This window comes from Cnephaeus nilssonii (genome assembly GCF_951640355.1).
Source record: "Cnephaeus nilssonii genome assembly, chromosome: 18".
Taxonomy (NCBI): domain Eukaryota; kingdom Metazoa; phylum Chordata; class Mammalia; order Chiroptera; family Vespertilionidae; genus Cnephaeus; species Cnephaeus nilssonii.
In genome coordinates, this window is record NC_137089.1 from 8,722,226 (window position 1) to 8,733,027 (window position 10,802).

The 10,802-nt window shown below is 47.9% G+C and overlaps 1 long non-coding RNA gene across 1 annotated transcript in view; it reads right to left on the reverse strand.

Moving 5' to 3' along the window:
* Positions 1-10,623, reverse strand: part of LOC307114272 — a 62,953-nt gene extending 52,330 nt beyond the window's left edge. The window contains exon 1 of the long non-coding RNA XR_013814967.1: positions 10,469-10,623. This is a non-coding gene — a long non-coding RNA (uncharacterized lncRNA). The remainder of the gene's footprint in view (positions 1-10,468) is intronic.
* Between the last annotated feature and the right edge of the window lie 179 nt (positions 10,624-10,802).

The window sequence follows — 10,802 nt, forward strand, 5'->3', positions numbered from 1 at the left end:
AAGAGGCAACCAGGCTGGCGGGGGGTCAGTTAGGGGCGACCAGGAGGCAGGGGGCAGGGGGGTGCAGTTGGGGAAGACCAGGCCAGCAGGGGGAGCAGTAAGGGGTGACCAGGCCAGCGGGGGGGGTAGTGAGGGACGACCAAATGACTGAACAAGCAGGCTGCATGCAGCAACCAGGCCAGCGGGGGGGGGGGGGGGGGGGGGGGGCAGTTGGGGGTGATTAGGCTGGCAGGGGGGGCAGTGAGGGGCAACTAGACCAACAGGGGGGTAGTTGGGGGTGACCAGGCCAGCAGGGGGGGACAGTTGGGGGTAACCAGGCCAGCAGGGGGAGCAGTAAGGAGTGACCAGGCTGGCGGGGGGGCGGGGGGGAGTTAGGAGCAACCAGGCCAGCAGAGAGGGGGCAGATGGGGGCAACCTGGCTGGCAGCGGGGGGCAGTTAGGGCAATCAGGCTGGCATGCAGAGGCAGTGAGGGGCAATCAGGCCAGCAGAGGGGGCAGTTGGGTGGGGCCAGGCAGGCAGGCAGGTGAGTGATTAGGAGCCAGTGGTCCAGGATTGTGAGAGGGATGTCCGACTGCCAGTTTAGGCCCGATCAGGCCTAAACCGGCAGTCAGACATCCCCTGAGGGGTCCCGGATTGGAGAGGGTGCAGGCTGCAATAAGGGCCCCCCCCCCGTGCACGAATTTCGTGCACCGGGCCTCTAGTGGACTAAATAAAACATCAGGATTATAAGATAAAGTCTTCTTGTTTTAGAAGCAAAATCATACAATGCGTGTATACTCTCCACCCAAGATAACATTTCAAAACGGTTCAAGAGCCATGCTTTCTAGAAAATACTTGCATTCAAATAAATAGTGATTTTTTTTTTATTTTTTTTTTTTACAATTTCTACTAAAAGTCCCAGTATTTTCCAAATTTCATCCTGGAATATCAAGTTCCCCAAATTTTCCCAGATCCAAGCTTTCCTTCAATGAGTGAAAAAACTACTTATTTACTGTTAGCTCACTAAATAATCTTCTTACAACTCACTCTTGTACAGTGGGGTGAGAAATCTGAATACCTTTATTCAAAATGCCTGTCAATATGCTCAGTGCTCACTTGTTTACCAAAATAGAAATGCAATCTAATTTTTCAATGACAAAAACCTCACATCATATGGCCCAGTGCTACCACAAATGTTCAGGACATTTCTATGGCCAGAACTGACCGGCACCATATGCCATATCATGTAAACAAACATGTACCAATGGGCTCAACTGTATAAACCACAGGGGGAAACCAATACGATGAGCCGAACAGATGTCTTAGAAACATAATCATTACTCTGACAATCCAGAAGACAAAGACCTCTGTTTCCCTTTTGTCTGGGTAAATCGGTTGGAAATCTTTATACCACTCTTTATTAAAAGTATGTATATGTACAGCAAACATTAATGAAACAATTAGTTGCCTTTTCATCAACTTAACAGATCCCGGTAAAAGTGCATTAATTTAGCTAGTGCCCTTTTACACCTGTTGGAAAGAACCATTCATTTCCCTTGAATTCGTTCTGGGCTCAGATCCAATGCCTATATGCTCTGAATCATTTCTACTATAGTTATTTAAGGCTGCTATTTATTTCTTCCTTTATTTGTTAAACTAGAGGCCCATAGCATGAAGAGATTCGTGCAATAGGCCTTCTTTCCCTTGGCTTCCAGCACCGGTTTTCCTCCGGCACCCGGGACCCAGGCCTTCACTCAGGCCAGAGTCTGCCTTCTTCGTCTTTGCTGCAGATTCAGGCCAGTTCGTCTTCGCTGCTTCGCTGCAGACTCCAGCCGGAGTCTGCCGTCTTGTCTTTGCTGCAGACTCTGGCCGGAGTCTACCATCTTCACTGCAGACTGCCGTCTTTGTCTTTGCTGCAGACTCCGGCCAGAGTCTGCCATCTTCGTCTTCACTGCAGACTCCAGAGTCTGCAGTCTTGTCTTCGATGCAGCACTCCGCTCCTGTAGATCCCTTCGCCCCCGCCCTCCCTCTCATAGCAGGCGTCCTGACCAGCCTGGCCACTCCGTGCCTGGAGCAGCTGGGCAGCCGCCATCTTTGGCCTTTTAATTTGCATACTCACTCTGATTGGCTGTGGGTGTAGCGGATGTACGGTCAATTTACATGTTTGTCTATTATTAGGTAAGATAGTTACTGGACCGCTACTATGTGCTAAATACTTGAGCTACAGTTCTGAACAAAATAGATAAAAATCTCAAGTTCCTCATGGAACTTGTAATTTAGACCAAAAATGAACCAGATAAATTAATAAAATATATAGAATGCTGTTTCCTTTTCTGTCTCCCCTCAGACAGAAAAGGAAACAGATAGATAACTAAAATATATAGGATGCTAAATGCACTGAGAAGAAAAAAATAAAGCAGGAAAGGAAACTGCAACATGCTGTGGGGCAGAAAGATTTCAGGAATTGACAAGTGATTTTTTTTTAATCTATTTTTTATTGATTTCAGAGAGGAAGGGAGAGAGAGAGAGAAACATCAAGGATGAGAGAGAATCATTGATTGGCTGCCTCCTGTTACCTGGGAATGTGTCCTTGACTGGAATTGAACCTGGGCCCTTTCAGTCTGCAAGCCGACACTCTACCCACTGAGCCAAACCAGCTAGGGCCTGACAAGTGGTTTCTGAGTTAAGACCTTAAAGAAGTAAAGGAGCTAGTCGTGCAGATATCTGGGGGAAGGACACTGTCAAAGGCAACAGCGCGTGCAAAGGAGGAACATTGCTTCATCAGTGCTGAGCACTGCAGAGCCTGTAAAGATAAACAAGCTTAGAGAGCTTGGAATCTGGCCAGAAAGCCTAGAACAGCCCTAGCCGGTTTGGCTCAGTGGATAGAGCGTCGGCCTGCGAACTGAAAGGTCCCAGGTTCGATTCCGGTCAAGGACATGTACCTTGGTTGCAGGCACATCCCCAGTGGGAGGTGTGCAGGAGGCAGCTGATCGATGTTTCTAACTCTCTATCCCTCTCCTTTCCTCTCTGTAAAAAATCAATAAAATATATTTTAAAAAAAAAAAGAAAGAAAGCCTAGAACACAATGAACTAAAACTGATAACAACTAAATTCTTTTAAGAGTTGGATGAGAGATACAAACATGATTCCGTAGCAGTTCAGATTCCATAGCAATAACATAGTTGAAAAATGTCAGCAGGCAGGGCAAGGTGGGGTTGGATTGTGTGTGTGTGTGTGTGTGTGTGTGTGTGTGTGTGTGTGTGTGTCGGGGGGAAGGAGGGGTCCAAGGAGGAGCTCAACTCTGAGAGGGGTCTGTACATACAAAGCATGCAGGTCCATAAAGCACCACCCATGGTGCCAACTAGAGCTAGGACCAAAATATACATATGAAATATTATGTATATGTAGTATGTAAAGTTATAAAAATATTGTATAATATTTCCATTATATGTAAATTCTGTTTGCACATATACTAAATCTATCACATTTCCCTGAGCACAGAACTTTCCTCAAATGTGTATGTGAAAGGGGCCCTCCTCATATTTGTCATTTGAGAAGAGGAAGTGGAAAGTTCTTGGTCAAATAGAAAGTCCTATCAATGGAGATGAGAGGACAGGTAGGAAATGGCATCCAACTGTTGATTCGGAACCCGGAAGAGGCCAGATAATTATTTTCTCTCCCCTTAGCAAAAGACAACCATTTAGCAAATATCATGAAATGTATATTTTTTTCACGGTCCCTAACCCTCCAAATGTAGGTCTTTGACATGACCATACTCACCCCTTCTTACCTCTGGAATTTATGTCTTGGCTCCCTCATCAGGGGTCCTTGCTGTGAACATCTCTCTTCCTCCTTAGCCCCAGCCCCACTTATCCTTGGGTGAGGATTAAAAGTAACCCCAAATTGCCCTCGCTGGTTTGACTCAGTGGATGGAGCGTCAGCCCACGGACTGAAGGATCCCATATGCAATTCAAGTCAAGGGCACCTACCTCGGTTGCAGGCTCAATCCCAGCCCTGATAGGGGTGCATGTGGGAGAAACCAATTGATGTCTCTCTCTCACATCGATGTTTTTCTCTCTGTGTGTCTTTCCCTCTTCCTTACACTCCCTCTAAAAATCAATGGAAAAATATCCTCAGATGAGAATTAACTTTAAAAAAAAATGTAACCCCAAATCTTCATTTACAGTCTCTAACAAGTACTCAGAAAACCTAAATTAATATTTCACAACTCAGAAAACCTAAATTAATATTTAAGTTGGAGTTGGTGGTCATTTTCCACACCACTTCCTTCCTTTTTAAAACTTTAAAAAATACTTTATATACATGAATTTTAAATTTCATTTCTAATTAAGAATATATAATCATAAATACCCATTTTATTCCATTCTCTGCCTTTGAAAACAGCAAATAAAATATTCGTAAAGAATAAACACATTCTGGCATCTTAAAATATAAAATCAAAGTAGAAAAATATTTGTGATGCTGATATTTCAATCAATTCAGATCAAAATGATGATCCTCTTTCTGTAAATTTATGATTTCAAAGTAATATTTTAAAATGTTACTTATAGCATCACTGTCATTAAATTTACTCTAAAAGAATAAAGAAAAGCCCAGGGAAGACTTTCATTTTCTTATTTGAGGGCTTATTAACTACAATGAAACAGTTTAAAAAGCAACAGCTTGCTGCCCCCTGGATGTACAGAGATTTCTTATCTTTCAATAAAACTACCGTTTTTAAAAGAATTATTGTATATTGAAAAAGTGAAGTGGAGAAGTTAGGAAATGCATTGCCTTCTATATATATCAGAGTACTAATTAATACTGATTAAAAACATGAACTTTTAGCCCAGTTGGTGTGGCTCTGTGGTGGAGTGTTGAGCTATGAACCAAGAGGTCACTGGTTTGATTCCCAATCAGGGTACATGCCCAAGTTGCAGGTTCAATTCCCAGTAGGGGGCATGCAGAAGGCAGCCGACTGATGTTTCTACCTCTCCCTCTCCCTTCCTCTTTCTCTAAAAAAATCAATAAAAATATATTTCAAAAAACCAAAACCTGAACTTTTAGATCAGACTGCCTAGGTTCAAATTCCAGCTCTGCTGTGTACTAGCTGTGGGACCTTAGTCAAGTTCCTGAATCTCTGTTTTCATTGCCTAATTCCTATATAATAAAGAGCTAATCAGCAAATCGTCATCATGCCCTCATGCCATCATGCCATAACAGCTTAGACACTCAACTCTGGGGAGAGAGGAATGGGGACCACCCAGGTACAAATGAGCTTGCGAGAGAGGAATGGGACCAGCCAGGCTGCGGCCCGGGAGAGGGACAAGCCGCTAGCCCCGTGGTCCCAGGTGCCTACGGCTGCGACCCGGGCAAAGCCGCCCGAACACGGTCCCCTGATGCTGCGGCCAGCCTGGGCGAAGCCAGCCCAGGTCCTGGGTGCCTACAGCCGGCCTGAGGGAGGGAAGCCCGTGTCCCAGGTTCCTGCGACCGGCCGGAGGAAGGAATTCTGGATCCTGGGTGCGGAGTGAGGCAGAGGCAGTTAGCCAGCAGGGGAACAGTTAGGGGCAATCAGGCCAGTAGGGGAGCAATTAGGGGTGATCAGGCAGGCAGGCAGAGGTGGTTAGGGGCAATCAGGCAGGCAGGCAGAGGGGTTAGGGGCGATCAGGCAGGCAGGCAGGTGAGTGGTTAGGAGCCAGCAGTCCCGGATTGTGAGAGGCAGTCGGACATCCCCCAAGGGGTCCCAGATTGGAGAGGGTGCAGGTCGGGCTGAGGGACCCCCCCCCCATGCAAGAATTTTGTGCACCTGGCCTCTAGTTATATAAATAAAGATAATAGAATAATCCCCTTGGGTTGCCAGGGGGCGTGGCCGGCCTGCAAACCACCACAGGCCCCTCGCTCAGGCCGCCCCACACCCCAAGGGAACCCCCACCCTTATCTGTGACACCCTTCAGGGAAAACCAGCTGGCCCCCACCCGTGCACCAGGCCTCTATCCTATCTAATAAAAGAGTAATATACAGATTGATCATCACTGCAACACACAATATAGCTGCCCCCATGTAGTCAAAGATCCTGCCCCCATGTGGACACAAGATGGCCGCTACAAGATGGCCAGCAGGAGAGGGCAGTTAGGAGGCACCCGGCCTGCAAGGGAGGGCAGTTGTGAGGGACCAGGCCTGCAAGGGAGGGCAGTTGAGAGGGACCAGGCTTGCAAGGGAGGGCAGTTGGAGGTGATCAACCCTGCAGGAGAGGGCAGTTAGGGGTGACCAGGCTGGCAGAGGAGGGAAGTTGGGGGCAAACAGGCTGGCAGGGGAGCAGTTAAGCATCAACCAGGCTGGCAGCGGATTGGTTAGGGGGTGATCAGGCTGGCAGGCAGAAGCGGTTAGGGGCAATCAGGAAGGCAGGCAGGCAAGCAGTTGGGAGCCAGCAGTCCTGGATTGTGAGAGGGATATCCGACTGCCCGTTTAGGCCCGATCCCACCAGGATCAGGCCTAAACAGGCAGTCGGACATCCCTCCAGGAGTCCCAGATTGGAGAGGGTACAGGCTGGGCTGAGGGACAACCCCCCGCTGTGCACGAATTTCGTGTACTGGGCTTCTAGTTATATAAATAAAGATAATAGAATAATAATGTCTACCTTATGTGGGTAGGATGAGAATTAAATGAGTTTACAAAGTGCTGCAGCTGTTTAGCTCAAGTGTTAGTCATCAGTCGATGCCATACTTAAAAACACCAGGGAGGAACTGGAAATTGTCCACCGTGGTACCAGCACAGCTCATCTCTCTGACCTGCTCTACTTTTTGTCTTCGTTGCAGCAGTTATTGCCTTCTAACATACTACAGAATTGGATGATTTGCGCCGTCCAGTATTCTTTGCCTGCATCGCATCACTAAGTAAACTCCAAGGGCACAGGGATCTGTGTTTGCTCTCTGCTGCATGCCAAGCACCAGGGCAGAGGCTAGCACACAGTAGGCACACTAACATAGTTGCTATTCCATGAATTGGCTGCCATTATTTTATCAACATGTATATAATCCTGGACGGTTAAAGTTGCAAAAAATTTCAAGAACAGCACATGCATTCTTCAACCTTTTGTAGGCTTACTCTGTGACAGATGTTAATCAAGGGGCATGGTGTACAAAATGACGACGGCACAATTTGCGATCAAGGAACAAGCAATCACAAAAACAAAGCATGTCAGCATAGTAATGGAATTCAGAACAAAAGCTGAGGATTGAAAACGAGAGAGTGTACACCTCAGCAGCAGAGGTGACTGAGCTCTGGGGGGGGGGCGGGGGGGAGAGTGCTCTCTGGGCAGCACAGAGCATGTTCCAGTACAGGAACATTTTGAAATAGAACCACCAAAGAGGACACTGTATCTGAGGGAGTAAGGAGCATAGGGTGCTGATGGTGGGAAAAGGAAATGTATTATAATTATTGGCTGTGAAGCTCTCAGGCATACAAGGGCCATGTTTGTGAGTATGGGTGTTACCAGTTTTGGGGTTGGGTTTAGTTGGGTTGGGTTGGGTTTGAATAAGGCAAAACTACAAGCTGAGAGGGAAGGTACCAAGGAAAGGCAGGGAACCGGCTAGCAGATAAACCAGGTGGTTACAGGTAGATAATCCAAGAACAGATCAAGGAAGGAACCAGGAAATACAAAGAAACGAGAGGAAGAGGAAGTCATGCAGAACATGGAAAGGAAATAACTATGGCTCTATTCTGTGTGGAGGTCCAACGTATTATAAAAGCGCTTTATTCAATTTTTAAAAATGTTTTATGGATCAGTGTATCAGAACAGCCATCAGGGAGGACCAACCAGAGGTAGGCTGGCAAGAACTGGGACAGCGAATAAGAAAAGTCCTCAGCCTGGGGCCAGACTAGAACCAGCTGGTGGCCTCTCAGGAACAACCTGAATGAGGAGGGTTTAACATTAATCCATTCTTGGCTGAGATGGCCCTATTGTTATGCTTGGAGATCATTACAAATTTGTTTTATTTGATTTAAATATTTAAATTCCCTGGTTGCCTCAGCATAATCCTATCTAAAAAAAGAGGGAATATGCAAATTGACCATCACACCATCACAAAGATGGCGGCACTCATAGCCACAAGGTGGCGGCGCCCAGTCCCCTCAGCCTCCCGGGAGTTCCCCAGTCCTTTCAGCCCTGCCGGGGGGTGGCAGGCACATGATGAGAGCGGATCCAGCCGCTCCTTGTACCTGCTGCCTGAGTCCCACAGTCCTTTCAGCCTAGCTGGGGGGGGGGGGGGGGGGGTGGCAGGCACACGAGGCAGCCGGACCCGCCCTCAGCACCCCCAGCCGCCCAGGGCCAGCCTGAGGCTCAGGTAACCAGAGCCAGCCGAGGCTTGCACTGCCGGCAGTGGCAGCAGCAGAGGTGTGATGGGGGCGTCGCCTTCCCCTGATCGCCGGGTCGCCTCCCGCCCCTGAGGGCTCCCGGACTGTGATAGGGGGCAGGCCGGGCTGAGAGACCCCCCTCCAGTGCATGAATTTTCATGCACCGGGCCTCTAGTCTACTCAAGAAAGCCTTTTGATGTCTCTGAAATCTCACGTTGATCAGTCTCTCCTGGTATTAAGAAGGGGAACCTGAACGAAGTGCCTCTTAACTCCCATTGCAGCCACCACCCTGATGTCCAGCGAAGGCAAGCCAGCCACAGAATGCTGTCCAAACAGACTATCCCTGCCTGGGTGTGCCACCCCTTCGAAGGCCGGGCAACGCACCCAGCGGGCAAGCACGCTGGCATCATATACAAGAAGGCCAGAGCTTACTGAATAAGAGAATGTTAGTCCAGCACCGGGTGTCAACAGTCACCATGACCAGTCTTCCCACTCTGAGACCTTGTGGTGTTAGTTACACTGCCAGCTGGCAACTTACACGACTCAGCCAAGTTGCCCCTAGGCGAGGTAGTTGTTATAGTGAGTTGAGGGAGAGAAAGAAAAAAAAAACCTTCAAGCCAGTTACTCTGCACACAACATGATGACCTGGTTGATGGATGAATTTTTCCACCTTTTCTATTGTTTTTCTTGGCACAGTACAGAGGGCTCCCCTCTCAATGATTTAAGTACTTCCCAAAGGCCCACCTCCTAACACCATTCATTATCTTAGGCGTTAGGATTCTAACATGAACTTGGGGGAGACACAAACATTCAGGTCAGTCAGCAGCGGCTTTGAAAGGTTGGCATGATCTGATCTACACTTTTTTATTCTGCATTGCAGTGTGTAACTGTGGACATGGAGAGGCCCGTAAAAAGGTTTGTAATAAAGGAGAACGATGGTGGTCGCTTGGATTACAGTGATGGAGAAGAAGAGAAGAAGGAATGACTCAGAATATATGTTTCGGAAGAGCAACTAACAGGCATTGCCAGTGTGCCTGGGGAAAAGAAAAAAAAGACTACTAGTTTTTTGACTGGAATAATCAGTAGTACCATTTTCTGATACGTGTAAAGAATGGGGTTGGGGAAGGGCAATTTGCCTACACTGTCCCACTCTTTGAACTGTTTTTCCCTCTTTCTTCAACTAGTCAGCCCCCTCCCAATCTTTGGATCTCAGCTCAAATGTCACTTTCTCAATGAAGTCCTTTTCCCCACAACACAGTTCAAAGCAAACTTTTGTATTAAGTACATGCTCTCTTGGTGTTGTGTACTTTTTCCTAGTTACCTGTGTTATGTTGCAAAAGTGCCCATTAATGTGTAGCCTCTGTTGCCTCTGTGAGGCCATCCTAGCTCATCCAGCCACCAGCAGACCCACCAGCTGACTAAAACGGCCCAGCTGAGCAGACGGATAGAATCCTGAGTTAGCTCAAGGATTGTTGCATGCCACAAGGCTTTGTGTTGGTCTGTGAAGCCGCAAAAGTTGATACAGTCGCACATACCTCATTTGCAATGTTATATATTTGTTTGGTAAGTGCCTATTCCTGCAGGAGATTGTGAGTTCTATAAAAGCAAAGACTCTTTTAATGTTCGACTACTACTCCATGCTCAGGGCCAGGCATGGTATGTGGAATACACCAGACATTCATTCATTCGATAGGTAACTGGATGAAGGAGTAGAAGGGGAGGGAACAGGTATTTATTGTAACGTGAGAGAATAAGAGTTCTAGAAGAGAGGTCACCAAGGACTCAGGACATACATGTGTCCAAAACAAACTTTTATCAGTACATGGTACCCAAAAATACAAGTTTCAAATCGCAAGTCGTCAGGGGAGGTTTCTTGAGAGAGATAAAGGGTGAAAAGGTGTTGCTTGTAAGAGCAGCACAGATGAGGCCGAGAGGGCCAAAAGGACACGGGTGTTTAAAGGTAAAGAAAAGTCTCCTGTTCGTTATTTACCTCCAAGTACTGTTCGGGTTTAAATATCTGTCTCCTGGCGGGGAGCGCCCGCGGGGGGTGGGGGGAGCTGGGGGTTCTTAGGATCTTTGAAGTATTCCCAATGTCCAACACAATTTTTTCCCACAAAATAGGAACTCAATAAATACTTACAAGTGAAAAGTTGAAGATGAGGTGGTAAGCACTGCTCCCTCCAATGGCAGAGGCTCACATTTTCAGAGTGAGAATGGGACAAGTTGAGCAAATGTCTGAAGGCTACATGCCGCCTAAGGAGACGGGACCCCCCAGGCCCTCGGCTCCGCGGTTCCGGTGGGTGGGCCTGGGATTCTCCTCCTCTGCTCCCGCTCTGGCCCTCGCCGCCCGAGACGCGCCGCCGCCCTTCGGGAACCTCACTCCGGGCTCCCGCCGACCCCGGCACGGGCTTCCGGGACGCGCGCCGCGTTGCCGTGGAAACGCGGGCGGGACGCGCGCGGCGCGCGGGGC